Here is a 17,110-nt window from a genome sequence, read left to right on the forward strand (position 1 = left end):
AAAAAAGAAACAGAAATTCTGTATATGAAGAACTCAATTAACAAGATAAAAAATAATGTAGAAAGCATAAAAAATAGAGCAGACCTTATGGAGGAGAGAATTAGTGACCTTGAAGACAGAAACCTAGAAATGCTCCAGGTGGAGGAGAGAGAACTAAGATTCAAAAAGAATGAAGAAAATCTTCAAGAAATATCTGACTCAATTAGGAAAAGTAACATAAGGATTATGGGTACCCCAGAGGGAGAAGAGATGGAGAAAGGAGCAGAGAGCTCCTTCAAAGAAATAATAGCTGAGAACTTCCCAAACATGGGGAAGGAACCAGACATACAAGTACATGAAGCCAAAAACTGTCAAAAAAGAAAAGAGAAAGAAAGAAAGAGAAAAAGAAAGACAAATTATCAATGTCTTGCTTAAAAAAATGTCTAATTCCTCTAATTAAAGGAATATACAGAAAGGAACCTGAAAGACAATTGCAAGTCAAGGAAGTAACAGAGGTGGGTTCTGGATTGGATTCACGGATTTCTTGTGTCCGGTTTTTACCTTTTGCTTATGTGTATTTTCTGGTTTTCTATTAAGTATATCTTGAATTCATAATTAAAGAATGTATTTGTTGTGGAAAAATTTCCAGAATATATTAAAGTATATTCAAAAATAAATAAAAATCACTCAATATTCACCATCCTCAGCTAAACAATGTTGGCATATTTCTTTTCCATCTTTGCTCTATGTCTTTTCAACAAAATTGGACTTGTATATTTCTCACTTAACATCATATGATGGGCATTTTCTTATTACATTAAAGACACTCAAAAAATAGAATTTTATTTACTTCATGATAGTCCATTATATAGATGGATATATGACCAGATTCTAAATTGTAACAAATCATTACTAATGCATACCCACTTTTTATAACATTCATTTCAAACAAGACTAATTTAAACTTTTTCATACAGGCTTATGAGAAATGCAACCACCGTGGATGGTTTAAAACCAAAATAGGGACACATGGCTGCTGTAATTTGATATTTTTGAATGACTGAAATAATCAAAAGAAAATGAATCCTCTTTTGTTTAGTAATAATGAATAGCCAGTCTTAAAGAAAAAGTGGAATTGCATTTATGTTCAGAATTTTAATGTCTAAAAATTATTTTATTGTAGATTTTTTTTACTTTACATATTTATTATGTAAGAAATACTTGCCCATGGGATGGAAGAAAATCAAATAATACAAAAGAATGTAAAAGTTTTTTTTTTTTTGTGAGGAAGATCGGCCCTGAGCTAACATCTGCCAATCCTCCTCTTTTTGCTGAGGAAGACTGGCCCTGGGCTAACATTCATGCCCGTCTTCCTCTACTTTATATGGGACGCTGCCACAGCATGGCTTGACAAGCGGTGCGTTGGTGCACACCCGGGATCCGAACCAGCAAACCCCGGGCCGCCGCAGCGGAGAGCGTGAACTTAACTGCTTGTGCCACCGGGCCAGCCCCTGTAAAAGTTTTTTTAAAGTTAAAATTCCCCTCACCCAAGAACCACTGTTAACAGATTTTTGTAGGTCTCATTTTTTTTAGGCATATGCAAACTTTCTATCCTTTATACCTTCCTACTCCTACCCAACACAAACACAGATAAATGGCATGGGGCTTTGCAACTTGCTTTTTCACACTTAATATATTTAGGAGATTTTTCTACATCACTACATACAGATATAATTCATACTTTCAAACGATGGCATAGTATTCCACTGCATAGACATAGCATTTTTTTAAATCAGCTCCTTAATTTTATTTATTTATTTATTTTTCCCCCAAAGCCCCAGTAGATAGTTGTATGTCATAGTTGCACATCCTTCTAGTTGCTGTATGTGGGACACAGCCTCAGCATGGCCAGAGAAGTGGTGCGTCAGTGCACGCCCGGGATCTGAAGCCGGGCCGCCAGCAGCGGAGCACGCACACTTAACCGCTAAGCCACGGGGCTGGCCCTTAAAGCAGCTCCTTTAGGTGTATATGGAGTATTTGCTATTAAAAGCAATTCAAAAATTTACTCACAATGGATCATAGACCTAAAACTATAAAATTTCTATAAAATATGTGTGATTGTGGGTTAGACAAAGGTTTCTTAGGTACAACATCAAAAGCATGATTCATAAAAGAAAATCTTGATAAATTGGAATGCATCCAAATTTAAAACTGCTGCTCTTCAAAAGACATTGTTAAGAAAAGGAAAACTGGGCCGGCCCCGTGGCTTAGCGGTTGAGTGCTCGCGCTCCGCTGCTGGCGGCCCGCGTTTGGATCCGGGCACGCACTGACACACTGCTTCTCCGGCCATGCTGAGGTGGCGTCCCACATACAGCAACTAGAAGGATGTGCAGCTATGACATACAACTATCTACTGGGGCTTTCGGAGGAAAAAAATAAATAAATAAAAATTTAAAAAAACAAGAAAAGGAAAACCAAAGCCAAATACTGGGAGAAAATAATTGCAAAACTTGAATTAACATAAAAAATTAAAATATTTGCAAAAGGACTTCTATCCAGAATATATAAAGAAGTATCAAGATTCAACAATAGTAAAACAAAAGATCTGATCAGACACATCACCAAAAATGTATGGATGGCAAACCAGCACATGAGAAGATGTTCAACATTATTAGTCATCAGAAAAATGTGAATTAAAACCACAATAAGATACCACTACACATTTGAATGGTGAAAATTAATTTTTTAAAAAAACTAACAATACCAAGTGCTAACAAGTTGAGGAGCAACTGGAACTTGCATATACTGCTGGTGAGAATGCAAAATGGGATAGCTGTGTTGCAAAGCTGCTTGGCAGTTTCTTATAAACATACAATTACCATATGACTCCACAATCTCATTCCTAGATATTTACCCAAGAAATGAAAAGTGACACTCACACAAAAACCTGTACATGAATGTTTATAGCAGCTTCATTAATAATTGCCAAAAACTGGAAACAATTCAAATGTCCCTCACCTAAGGAATGGATACACAAACTGTGGTATATCCATGCACTGGAATACTACTCAGCAATATAAGGGAACAAACTACTGATACAAAACATGAGAATCTCAACCGCATTATGCTAAGTTGAAAGAAGCCAGATTCAAAAGGCTCCATAGTGTTTGCTTCCAATTATAGGACATTCTGGAAGGACAGAAGATGGATGAGTGGTTGCCAGGGCTGGGGGTGGGGAGGAGTTAACTATAAAAGGGTAGCAGGGGATTTGGGGGGAATGATGAAACTGTTCTGTATCTTGATTGCGGTGGTAATTACATAACTATGCATTTGTCAAAGCTCATAGAACTGCACATTAAAGGGGTGAATTTTACCATATGTAAGGAATACCTCAATTTTAAGTTAACCTCTTTGTACAAATCTTTGTTTAGTTATATTTATATATCCAGAAGATAAATTAGAATTTCTGAGTCAAAAAACACTTGCGTTTCAAATTTTGGTAGTCCGCCAAATTGTCCTCCGAAAAGGTTGTACCAAATTATGCTATTACCAGTTTCCCCAAACGGGCCTGGAGTCAATCTGGTTATCGGCAAAGCTTTTTCATCTTTGTCAATGTGATAAGCGTCAAAAGGTATCTGAGAGTTTGATTTGCATTTCTTTAATTACAAGCGAAGTTGAGTCTCTAGTCAGAGGTTTTCTGGCCACCTTTTATTTTTACTTTTTCTGTGAAATGCCTATTTGCATCCTTTGCCATTTGTCGTCTATTTTAAATGGTTGGTGATTAATTTTTACTATCAGTTCTAGATCTTAGGGGCCAGAAGGCACAAGACGCTGGGAGTCCTTGGTACCAGCTCCTAGCGTCAGGAACGTTTGCCGCCCGGTCCAGGAAATCCTGGCGGCACACTCCTCGCAAAGGCAGAAGCCTCCGGGAGAGTCAGACCGCCAGCGCCCTCCCAGTCCCGGCCCGACCCCTGCGGAACCCGCCCCGGGGACCGAGACCGCCCGCTGCTGGGCCTGCCCTCTCATGAGCCCTGCCTCCTCTCCCTAACAGCCAGCCGGGGCCCAGGAGCCTGACACGACTCCGCCCCGCCCTCTCATTGGCCTGCCCCTCTCCCTGACAGCCCATCTCCGGGCCCAGCAGCCTGACACGACTGCTCCCCGCTCACGCACTGGCTTGTCGTGCGGCGGTGGAGCCCGGCTCCTAGCCTGTGCCTCACCTTCCCGTAGAAACGCTGGGAACTAGTCGCGAGTCGTAAGAGCACTGATGGGCGCAGAAGCGCACTGCTGACACTCGCAGCGTCACCCACTGTCCCCCAAAGGGGAGGGGTCTTTCTTGCCACCACAGCTTTTCGGGAGCTGGAGGGAACTGCCTGTGCAAAGCCCTCCTGCCTCCAGGAAGGCTGTTCCCCTGGCAACCAGAAGCTCGACGCTTCCAGCCTCGCGATAGGTGGAAGGGGCTGTACCATCTGGAAACGAGATGTGGAGGCCACTGGCGGCGAAGAACACTGACTGAGCCCCGGGTGTTGGGCAGTCGTGCTGTCTCCGTCTTCCCGGGAGGCGGTGTGGGTGGGGAATGGTTTGTTCGTATTTGGGTTGAACTTGGAATGAGGATGTCCGGATGCTTGTATGGTTCTGTCCCTCACTATTAATATGATGCCCTGCAGGTCCGCGATTCTCTGTGAGCTCAGTTTCCTCCTCTGTAAGATGGGGGTAATAATTTCTTGCTCACGGGATTGTTGTGCAGCTCAAAAAGATCATGTATGTGAAGGTTTGGGTAAATTTTGGATGCTATGTAAATAAAAAATACTAGTTTTGCACAGATTGGGCTACCGTCCAAAAAGGGTAATAATTGCTGTTTGCGCTTTCTTTTATTTGTGGTTTCTCGAATTCTCAGAGCATGGAGACTATTTTCCTGGGTCCCCAAACTGATTTTCCTCATCCCCAATACCATCAAACATCTGCTTCTTTCCAGTCCGAACAGCACTTTTCAATTTACAAGGCATTTTCGTATACATGGCCCCTTTAGCCTCGTTGTTTTAGGTACGTAGGATGTGTATTCTTTCAATGTTTTTCAGTGGAGCAAATAGACAAAGGTTAAGTGAGATGCTCAAGGAACCACAGCCACAATCTAGGGCAGTGCTGGGTGTAAAAACCTGGTTGTAAATGCTATCCATCTACTGCTAAAGCCTGCATTTCTATCACCAGCCCAGACTTCTCTCCTAAAGTCCACCCTCTTGTCTGACTATGTAACATCTCCACTCAGACATCCCCACTTAGATGTAAGAAGCATCTCAAACAACATGTCAAAAACAAACTTCTCCACAGTTCTCCCCTCCCTCTTATCCATCTCAGTAATTGGTAACTCCATCCTGCCAGGCTTAGACCAAAAACCTTGAAGTCATCCTCAATTCCGCTTCCTCTCCCACTCTACAATTTAAATCCTCTTGGCTCTACATTCAGCACATATCCGGAGTCCAACCACTTCTCACCACCTTCAGGGCTTCCATTCAGATCCCTACTGCCATCATCTCTCACCTAGATTTTTGTGATAACCTCCTAACTGTTGCCTTCCTTGCCACTACTACTTTCAAATGGCGGCCTGAATGATGCTTTCAAAACCTACGTCAACCCATGTCACTCGTCTGCTCAGATCTCTCCGTGGCTCCCCATTTCATGTAGAGTCCTAACGATGCCCACAGGTCCTAAATGACCAGGCCCTCCGTTCTCTCTGCAACCTGCAGTCCTACCACCCTCTCCCTGGCGACCGCTGCAGCCTCACTGTCTGCTTCGTTAGTGTTTCTGGGCAGGAATTTCTCAGGAAATTTATGTTTTTCCAAATTCAAAAAAAAAAAAAAATGAGTGGAGAAATCAGGAAAATTGTAGAAAGTATTCTAATTCTCCTGTGAGAATTAAACCTTAGCAATCAACAGAGAAATGTTACTGAAGAAATCCACTGATACCGATATCAAGCAAGCAATGCTGAGGCTCTGAGTCAGAAGTTGAGGTCAACATTCCGGGAAGCAGGGGAGCACCTGGGAGAGACGTGGTCACAATCTGATTGGCCCATCTTGCTTAGAGCTGGTGCCATATTGTAAGCGTTGTGTTCCTGGCCCTGTCTGCTGCTAACAGTGTGTCATTCTTGCAAACAAAATAAGTATTAATAAGTTGATACTCATTGTACACTTTATACAAATTCTATGAGTCGTGTTTCAAGAAATAAGTTTTGATTCAGAGTAAGTCCTTTAATTGGCAATTTCCAATCCATGATTCTGTGAAGTGCTGTTAACCTTGCTTGGAGATTTGTATGTTACATGATTCACATGGTACCCAATAATGTTCTTTGTGTTCTCCAGTATTTGAATATTGAGGTTACGGCTCTTGTAAAGACTTCTAAATTTAATAGTTATTTTTTAAACAAATGCTTCAGATAGCATGATAACGAGTAAAGACTATGAAGAAGGTTGGAAGTATTTTAAGAATCACTTAAGATTTTGAGAACTCCCAGCAGTTATGATTTCTTGTGTCTGTATTCCAAAGATTAATATCTGTTGGGAATTTGGAAACACTACTCATTGTTGTTCCTCCAATAGGAATAAGTCCCCCCACATACACACACACAAAAAACACACACCCCAGCCCGCTGCTTTCTCTGCCTGGAATACAGGTCCCCAGTTATCTGTCAGGCTCATTTCCTCCCTTCCCTCAGGTGTCTGTTTCCTCAGGCGGGCCTTTCCTAACCACCCTATATAAAATAATAATCCCTGTGGGAGATCAAAATTGGCCACCCTGAAATATGTCTCTTGACCTTGATTGTTTTCTCTGACAGACATTTGACCTCGCCCACTAACTGTCTAAGGGAATTTAACTCTGGGTATGGACAGACTGGCCGGGTCGCTAAGCCCATTCTTTTCAAGATTCTGTTTACCAAACATTTACATTTGTAAAGGTATCTCCCTCTGTGTACTGGGAAGAGGTGGGCGATGACCTTATCTCTGGAAACTCTTATCAGGACAGAAGAAGAGGACTTAAATTTACATACTCTTGATTACTATAATTTCTGTCTCTCCCACCACATTCTCTATAGGTGGCCCTGCAAAGAATTGTCTGGCAAACATTTATATTTCCCCCTCCATGTGAATTGTCTTCTTCCCCTCTGAGATCCCAAACCCCCCACCCCCAACATCTGCGTTTGTCTTTAGCTGAAGATAGTATTTAAGATGAGAATCTCTGCCATTTTGTCGAGAAACTCAGTTTCCCTGGTTTCTTGCATGTATACATGTAATTAAACTTGGTATTATTTTCTTCTGCTAACCTGTCTTTTAATTATTTGGCCAGCCATAAGAACCTTAAGGGAAAGGGCAGAGGGGGATTCTCCCTCTTCCCCAACATCCCCATCTTCGAACTCTGTACCCTCTGTTCCCTTGACTGCTTTATTTTCATATAAGGAGAAGAAATGCCATTATTTGGATTCTGATACTAAATAGCTGAGTGATCTTGGGTAACTCTATAAACTTCTGTGGGCTATAATTTTCTCATTTGAAAAATGCAGCTGGACTACTACTTTTACAGTTCTTAACTCTACTGCATTAGAATCACCTGGGGGAGATTTCATGCACCACTGATCCTAGGGCTGTATCTGAGAGCAAATGAACCTGAAACTCTAGGGCTTCTCAAACTTAAGTGTGCAGATAAATCACCTGGAGATCTTGTTCAACATGCTGATTCAGTGTCAGGTGGGAGCCAAGGCTCTAACAGGCTCCCAGGTGATGCCAATGCTTCTGGTCCAGTGACCACTCTCGGAGTAGCCAGAGACTAAATAATCTCCAAATGTCAACACAATTCTAATATTCCATGAAGAAAGGCCATTCTTTCCATTTTTATTTTTGGCAACTAAGGAGGCTCATTAAGAGAACAATTTATTTCAGATTTCTTGGGGATGTGGGGGAAAAAAACAAGTAAGAAAAAGCAGGACTTTGACCAGTGACCATGATTAACTGGTGTTTTCATTTAACTGTTGCTTTTAAAATATATACAAGATACATATATAGCAAGTGAAAAAAATTCAGGTTCAATAGGAATTTAGTGTCTCTTCATTGTTCGTAACCTTTCCAAACTAAGTCCCCAATGATTACATTTTGCATAAAACTCATCTCATTTTGAATTGTTTTCTGTCATTCTCACTTTATTCACCTCCCACTGTTTCCATTTTGCAAACTGCTGAGAGGCTGTATGTGCGTTGAGGGCAAACTTTAATAAATTGTATTTGTTGTGTATTAGCACACAATAAATTGTCTTTGTTTTTAATTTCCTGACTATGTCAGCTATTTTAGGTGACATAGGTGACACCATTGCAGGTGACACCCTCAAAACAATTAGTATTCAGATATGTCAGAGAGCACCACATTTTTCTATGCTGTGTTTTCTGAAGTGCTGTGTTCAAAAACCCTAAACATATTCTAGAAAGTAGTGTGCCTTTCAAAATAATTCATAAAGATTTCTTCTAGAGTCAAGATATTTTAAGCTAAAATTTCCCTGGTCTTGTTCCAGGTTGGTGACATATGGCAGTGTTGATTTCAGAGTTGGTTTTGTTTTCGTTTTCAGTCTCTCTCTACTCTTGACATTCTCCTTCTGAGCAGAGTCAGATTTGAATGAATGAGAAAGAGCCCACATTGCATTCCATCTGGGATCCAACTACCATTCCAGCCTTGTCGCCCCAACTTCCCTTTTCTCACCATAAGCTTCAGCCAAATGTAACAACATACTAGGAGAGGAACCTCATTAAGCCTCATATCATAGATTCTACAAACTAGATTAAATAGCCATTTTTTTTGAAGAGCACTTAAAAGTGTGTGCCACTGGACAGTTCCTACCTCCTGTGAGTCTATGGCTTAGCGTTATTAAAAAATAGCATTTACTGAGTAGGAACGCCTTAGATGCCTCATTTCACTTCACTTCATAACATCCTGTGAGGCAGCACTATTATTACCCAGATTTATAGTTGAGAAGTAGTACACAGAGAGGTTAAGTAATTTTTCCAAGGTCATTTAGGAACTAACCGGTACCGGGATTCCAACCCAGTTCCAAAGCCTGGTCTCCTTACCTCCTCGCTGGACTGAATTCAAGAAAAGAGGTGATTTGTATCCACTAGATGGTGCTGATTGTCTTCTGTTAAAAACAAAACTGCACACGCTCTTTCAGAAACTCTCACTTTCCTTGGATTTTAGGTGTGATTCAAGAAACCACTGAACTGAAATATCCTATATGTTTGAACTGTGCTTAGGTACATCTCTAAATAGCCATCTAAATAGAAAAGTGAAAATTAGATCTCAAAAAAAAAGAATGGATTTTTAAAAATATCTTGGTACATATGATAAATACCTAATATCAGATAACCATTGGTGACTTTGACAGAGCAAAGTTCTCACTTCATTTTTTCTCATACATTTGTATTTATATAAAATCTGCAGACTTAAAAAGAAGTACATGTTTTATTTCATTTACCTCTTACCAACTGCGCTCCCTCCCATGCCTCCCAATCCGGCCTGGCTACAGTGCCGTCCATATAATCAAGAGGCATGAACAGGGAAGTAAATAAAGTTTTAAAGAACAAAAAAGCAAGGTCTGGAACAGGTAATCCTATTTTTTTCAAAGTAGAATGCACTATAAGTTTAGCATGTGTTTAGTGCTTAGTACATCTTTTAGTACTTAAAAGCTGTGAAATAAATCTGCTAAAAATGGGTTCTCAGATTTTGTTGTTTGTAAGGATCATTTCAGGTGTTATTTAAAATGTTGATTTTAATACTGTATGATCTCACTCATAAGTATAGATAAAAACAACAACAAACAAACACATAGAGACAGAGATTGGATTGGTGGTTACCAGAGGGGAAGGGGAGAGGGAGGAGGGTGAAAGGGATGATTAGGCACATGTGTGTGGTGATGGATTCTAATTAGTATTTGGGTGATGAACATGAGAACGATGTAATCTATGCAGAAATAGAAGTATAATGATGTACACCTGAAATTTACACAATGTTATAAACCAATGTTACCACAAAAAAAAAAAAAAAACTCTTTGAAAATAAATAAATAAAATAAAATGTTGATTTTAGTCCCTATTCCCTGATTTAGTAGGTTTGGGATCCATCCCAGGAATCTGCATTTTAACAAGCACCTTGGTGATTCTGGTGCTGTAGAACCCGAGCATGCTCTGAAAAACACTGACTTCCAGTTTGTGTTTTAAAGGGTAGATAGTAAAGAGGTCACTGCTCTGAGAGGCACCACAGAGACCCCTGGAGCAGACCCCTGGCTCTGAACAGAGATACCCAGTCCTTCCTTTGTAAGTAGTGAGCTAGAAACTGAAAAATCTCCCTTTCCACTTCCTTGATTCTGCACCCTTTTCTTCTTCTTCCTGTCTGTTGTGGACTGCTACAAAGAATTGAGTGCTAGTCACAGGATGTCCCCATTTTAAAAAACCAGGGGGAAAAATCTTGCTACTTCTCAATATCAATTAGCCCAAACACATAATGATACCCTCTGAATTTTTTAAGTGAAAGCAGTTAGCCCAGGCATTGTCATGTGACCGTGTTTAACTTGTTCAAGTGATACGAATATCAGTGTGGAAAAATTATAACTGTGCCAACTGTGCCAGAGACTGTGGAGATGCATAAAAATCATTGCAAGCATGTGTGACACAAACAAACACACACACACACAGTGGAGCTTTGGGTTTGGGCATAAACAGGGCAGTTTATGACCCAGAAATCTAATAGAGGTTTGTTTTTTAAAAGACAGTAAAGTAAATCAAAGAAAATGAAGATATCTTCTAAAATCCAGAATGATTTTTTTTTTTTTGGTCGCCTTAGTTCTGCCCTCAAGAGATCAGCTCTGCCCAGTGAGTCATTCTCTCCAGAAAGAGAGAGATCTGTTTCTCCTCTTTTCTAAGAGAATTCCCTCACTGTAACAGACCACTAAGCTCCGTTATTTTGCTGGCTCTAAAATTTGGTCGCCTGCGGCAATTCTCTACCTGTAAAGAATTAAAGAGTTGCCAGAAACTTCCCAAGGCTGAGCTGCAGTTTCCGTTGCTGGACACCAGTTGAGATTACAGAGTTCTACTACTGGCATTTCACTGTGCCAGAGGGATGGACGAGGCACTGCTTGCGGAAATGGCTGAAGAGAAATTTAGTAATTTCATTTCAACAATCAATCCTGGACTGAAACCCACAGTTTCTGAACACTGTGCACTGAGTGCACTTTTATTCCAAACCATAACGTCTGTATTGAGCTGATCCTCTAGGGCATTTTTTGTTTGTTTTCTCTTTTAAATTGGGTCTCCTGATCTATGTATTAAAATGCATTTTTAGTATTTAATTATGTAAATCTTTATTATGATGTAAACCTTTATATTTATTTTAACACAAAGGAAAGGAAGGTAAAAGCAATTCACATAGCATATTAGAAATGTACTCAGACCCAACTTGAAGGGTCTTAAGCAGCAACGCAGATAAATGATTTTTCTCCGAGTTAACATCTCAGAGATAAAGAAGAAATAGGTAAAAACCATTGGGGGTTGTTCAGCAGTCAGCAGTCAGGCTGTCAGCCTGGCCGCCTTAGCATCTCATGTACTTCTTACACATCTTTTTTCTTAGTCCAAATTCAAAGTAATGTTTCTATCTGAACATACAATGTATTTATTAGACTAGGAATGAGTCATCATTTTGATGACTATTGGCTTTCCTGTTTAAATCTTTTTCTTCGTTGATCATCCGAACTCCTTATTTAGCAGGCTGGCTTATCTTCCCTTCATTTTATCCTAACAGACAAACTGGAATTAATATTCTAATTTGGCTCCAAATGTGTTATGTAACTCACACACTGACACACAAACCATTTTAAATTGTGCAACCCTGGTTTCTCATTTGGTCTCTGTAAAAAGCTGACCTGGGCCTGATCTCTTAACCTCTCTCAATCTATTTCTTCATCTAGTAAAATAAAGGGCTGGATAAAGGTTTCTAAGCTTGCTTTCAGCTCTGAGCCTCTGTGATCATCCAGTTTAAGCAGGCTTGGCTCTCTCTGGAAACAACCTGCTCATGTGTTCCAGCCTGAATTGCAACAATATTCATATCGGTGTAAAACGCACCTGCTCAACAGGCTGGGCAACACGAATGCCTGTTTAGAAACATCTGGACAATGGTAACAGCTATCTGTCTTGTCTTCTGCTATCTACAAAGAATTAAACAAAGCAAAACCACAATAGGTGTGCCCTATTTTTTACATCACAATACAATAGAATGAATTGAAAATTGGTTTAGGTTTTATGAGATTTGGGTTCGCATCCCCCTCTATTGTTGATTCTAGAAGGACAAGCCTCTTCACTTCTCCAGGCTCCAGTGTACCAGCTCATCTATTAAATAATGGAAAGATAACTCCCAAGCACTTTTCCTTACTTTGTAGAAATAGAGAAATTAAAATGTTCTTGAGATTCTATATTGAATGTTTCACAATGTTTCACAATGCAATTGTTAATAAAATGAGTACTTTTATTTTAAATAAAAGCAGCCTTCCAATCTATGAAGGAGAATGAAAAAAAGGTTAATTATCAGATTCAATTATGTTTTACTATAGATGACTTGGTATTTTTGTGAAAATTGCCAACTATTTTTTGTTATGAATCTAAAGATCATTACCTTGGCCCAAATTTATGGGAATTTAGTATTCAGGTGGCATACTTGCATTCATGCATTCATTTGTCTACCTTTCATTGGTCACTTACTCTGAGTCCAATCCTCTAGCAAGCTCTTTCTGGACAAGTAAGTTTTTCAGCCTTTCTCTAATCATGCGTAGTTGCCCAGAGATCTGGACAGGGGCAGAAGCTCGATGGTCACATGAATCTCCAACTCCTCACCTCCACTCATTTTAGACAGCAAGTGCCAGGAGTAAGGGGGATTTCTGACTGCTAACTATGTAGTAGTTATCTATCTATTCACAATAACTAGCTGGAAGAAAATGGAAGGCTTTACTTGAGTTAAGAAAATATTTTTTCATCTTCTCAACCTACTATCTATTGAATTACTTAAATTTCATCAAGAAAAAGACATTTAAAAGCACTGGTTTCTGCTCCCCACATCTTGCTTATGGGTTAGGCATTTTTTTAAATCATGAGTTCTGGTTCAAGGTCTTGAAAAAATCACTTAATCTCTGGGCCTCAATTTCTTCATATTCAACTATAGAGGTGGTATATAACTAGGCTAAGATCCTCCAAATTCTAAGTGCTATGACTATATGAAATAAATGGGCATTTTATGGAGAAAGAAATTTCCTAGATTTAAAGAAAAACCTTGCCATCCGTCGAACAAAATTATTGAGGAAGATGCACACTCTCAATGAAACATAACTTGCCTTTTCCTTCAGCATTTCTTGTCAGTACCTAATCATTTACTGCTGTCTCCTATGGGGTTTTTTTTCTCCTCTAAACTGTCTAGAGGGCAGGGACTATATCTTGAACACTTCATGCTCCATTATAATAGTGTGTACTAAATGCAACAATATTTACTGTTATGAATGAATGAATCTTCTTAATATTTCATATATTTGCAGGGAAGAGTATCAAGTGCCCCTGTGGGAGTGTGGGCAATGGGTGAGAGTGATTTGATGGCAATGACTCTTAAATTAAACTCAGGGTAAACATGGTGCAGAACTAACGAGGAGGACATGAGGCAGAAGCAATGCCCGTGAGTACTCTCAGCCGAGCAGCCTCAATCTTGGCATTCCATTAAGAGTTTCTTAATATTCACTCTGAACTGAATGCCTCTACAACGATCCAGGGGAAATCATGAAGCAGAAGGAAATGTGGGAAATAACATGGAGAAAAACAGCTGCCAGGCATTAAGGATTTTAATTTAGTCCCCAGTACAATTTAATAATATGTGCCAAATGGGTATTCAAAAAATAGTCATAATAACGATAGACAATAACGATCATCAGTACTTTGGAGGGTGCAGTGGAAGAATTGGGCCTTAATGCCATCTGTACTGTTTTTAGCTCTGCTCTAACTTGCTTCATCTCTTAGGGCTAATGACGTGGCCATCTGTGCCTCTAGTTTCCCCATCTGCAAAATAGAGATCATATCCTTTCCTACAGAAAGTCTGTGGGCTGTGATTTAACATCCTCCAGTGGAACATCCTATGCAAATACAAAGCAGGCACGAGAAGCCAAATGCTACCAAGGGAATAAACTTTAAGGCAGAGAGTATTACAAATTAAAATTAATTAAGGTCTTCTAAATAATATTCTAATGACTTGAAGTAGTTAATGCAAAGGTATTTATATTGCATTCACTTTAGATATGTTTTTAAGTAGATAGGAACATAAATTATAAATAAATAAATTCTAGGATAGTATAATTTGTTAAACTCAATATTTTTATACATATTTATCTAAAATATTATGTGATTTCAAAATTAATTTCTGAAGCAAACTAGCATTATTTAAATTAAACTTACTCTTAAAAAGTAGCAATAATTCTTAAAAGTGCTTTAATAAATATACAAAAAAATAAAGAAGAAATATTTCTTCTTGCTTACTGAGAAGATATTGGGGAATAAATAGAATTCAGAACATCCTACAATTGCCTGGTTCATACAGCCAAAGCAAAGAAATGATCTGAGTAAATTGACATCACTTGAGCATATCAGCAAAAAGCCATCGGTTACTCTGCCCCTGAAAGCCTAAATAGCCTTATTTTCTCAATTTCCTATAATGCTACATATTGTTTCTTATTTGTTCCTTTGTTGAATCTGAAGGTACATTGCAAAATTCAGAAGCTTTTTTAAGTTAATTTGATTTTTGTCTGTACGTGTATATTGTTTCAAAATATAACAAAAAGACATAAAATAAACAAACAAAAACAGTCTCAGAGACAAGGACCTGCAGTAATTTTAGCCGTCTCTTCTGGCACTCACACATCTCCATGTTTCTGAATAATATGTGTATTCTACTCTCCTTTGCATCATCCACTTCGGACATACTTTGATTGCATCTTGTCACGGTAGATGAGGATATTGCTCTCTTGCACAATTATCGCCTCTACTTCTCCTCCTACCTTCCCAATATCATTATAATTTTTTATTAAATCAACGTTCAGTGTTTACATTGATATGCGCATGCAAATATTATTCACCACTAAAAATTACAATCTATTATTAATTGTAGTTCCTCTCTTACCTTTTGCTTTTCCTGAAGTTAACAATTGCCTCATTGTTTCCTTTATTTAGTTCTCCTTGTACCCAGTGCTAATTCTTCCCATACCCCCCAAAAGGCCTCTCTGCACCAGGTCAATAGCAACAAGTAATCTATCAGTTACTTTCTTTTCTTGGAGACACCCTTCCTAAAGAATTCCACTCTCCTTCTCTCTGGATTGGTTGTTCTTAGGCCTACTGCACACCATCCTGGGATTTTCTTCTACTCTTATCCTAGGAGTTTCCTTGGCTTATATCCTAAGTGAGTTCCCTGTTTCTTGGACTGCACATCATCCTCTTTCATGGTTGACACCCTCATTTTGTTAACCTCCAGTAGCTTCATCAGATTAAAAAGACAATATAATGGCAGAAGAAATGACAGCCTTCAGCATACATCTCTCAAGTCACACTGCTCCAGTATGGACTGTTGATCTCCACACCTGGTAGAGCTGTAATCCTAAAATCTCCCCTCACCATGACACTTGGATTCCCTCTGCCACTCTCCTATGTCACATGCCCTGTGTCCACTCCTTGACTTCCTCTTCTTCTTGTTTTGGAGGATATCCTCTGGTGGCTTTCAGGAAGAGCATATGAGATACGGTAAGTTTTCTGAGACTTGCTTATTTGAAAATATCTTTATTCTACCTTCACATATGACTAATAGTTTGGCTGGGTATAGAATTCTAGGTTGGAAATAATTTTCCTTCAGAATATCAAAGGTATTGTTTTATTATCTTATAGCTTTTAGTGCTGTTGAAAAGTCAAGGCCGTTCTGATTCCTTATCCTTAGTACATGACCTGTTTTCTCTCTCTGAAGGATTGTAGAATCTTCCCTTTGTCCCTGGTGTTTTGAAATTTTACAGTGAAATAGGCCTATTTTCATTGATTTTTTTGATACTCAATGGTGCCTTTCAACACAAAAATGTTCATTCTTCAGTTCTAGGACATTCTCTTGAACGATTTCATTAATGGTTTCCTCCTCTCCATTTTGTTTCTTTCCTCTTTCTGGAATTCCTGTTATTTGGATGTTGGATCTCCTAGAATCCCTCTCTAATTTTCTTATCTTTTGTCTTTTTCTTTCTCTCTTTATTTTTTTGCAATAAAGTCTGGGATATTTCTTCAACTCAACTTCTATCAAGTTTTGTGTTTATGCCGTCAAGGTTGTAAATCCCAAGAGCTCTCTTTTGTCTTTTGAATGTTCCATTTAAGGGCACACAATATCTTCTTACGTATCTCTGAGGATATTAAGGATAGAGCTTTTTGAGCTTTCTTCTTCCTGCATATTCTCTTTTCTTCCAAGTTTCTTTTTTTCCTGTGGGTTTGTTTAGGCATCTGCCTTTTATGCCAGACACTTTCCTCTGACTACTGATAATCCTTGCCTGTCTGCTCATGTTTAAGAGCTGAGGGTCGGAAGGAACATGCTGATTTGTAGCATTACAGCAATCTGAGTGGGCTGTTTGTTGGGAAACTTCTATTGTCAGTACCTTTAAAGTCTTTTTTTTTAAGCTGTTTGGATTCCTCAGAAAAGATGCTTCCTATCTCCTCCTTGATGAGCAAAGGCCTGACGGCCAGGGTTCTGGTAGTAGAGTGTAGGAAAAAGACTAGGAGATGTGGGGTGGTGGGGAATGTGGATTGAGGAGGGGCAGCAGACCCGGCAGTGTGGAGCAAGAGAGCAGATCTAGCTGGGGTCCTAATTACTTTTCAAACAGCTATAAACCTCCCTAACTTATCTCCAGTTCTAAAGGTACCTGGAGCAGCCAATACTTTAACCAAGTATTACCAGGTGTCACAGGAAAACCTCTAGCATGACAGGTAAACACCAAGACAAACACACAGAAAAGAACTATCCTTAATATCCTCAGAAAGATATTAAAAACTATTACACACCCTTAAAAA

Source organism: Diceros bicornis, chromosome 5, assembly GCF_020826845.1.
Source record: "Diceros bicornis minor isolate mBicDic1 chromosome 5, mDicBic1.mat.cur, whole genome shotgun sequence".
NCBI lineage: Eukaryota > Metazoa > Chordata > Mammalia > Perissodactyla > Rhinocerotidae > Diceros > Diceros bicornis.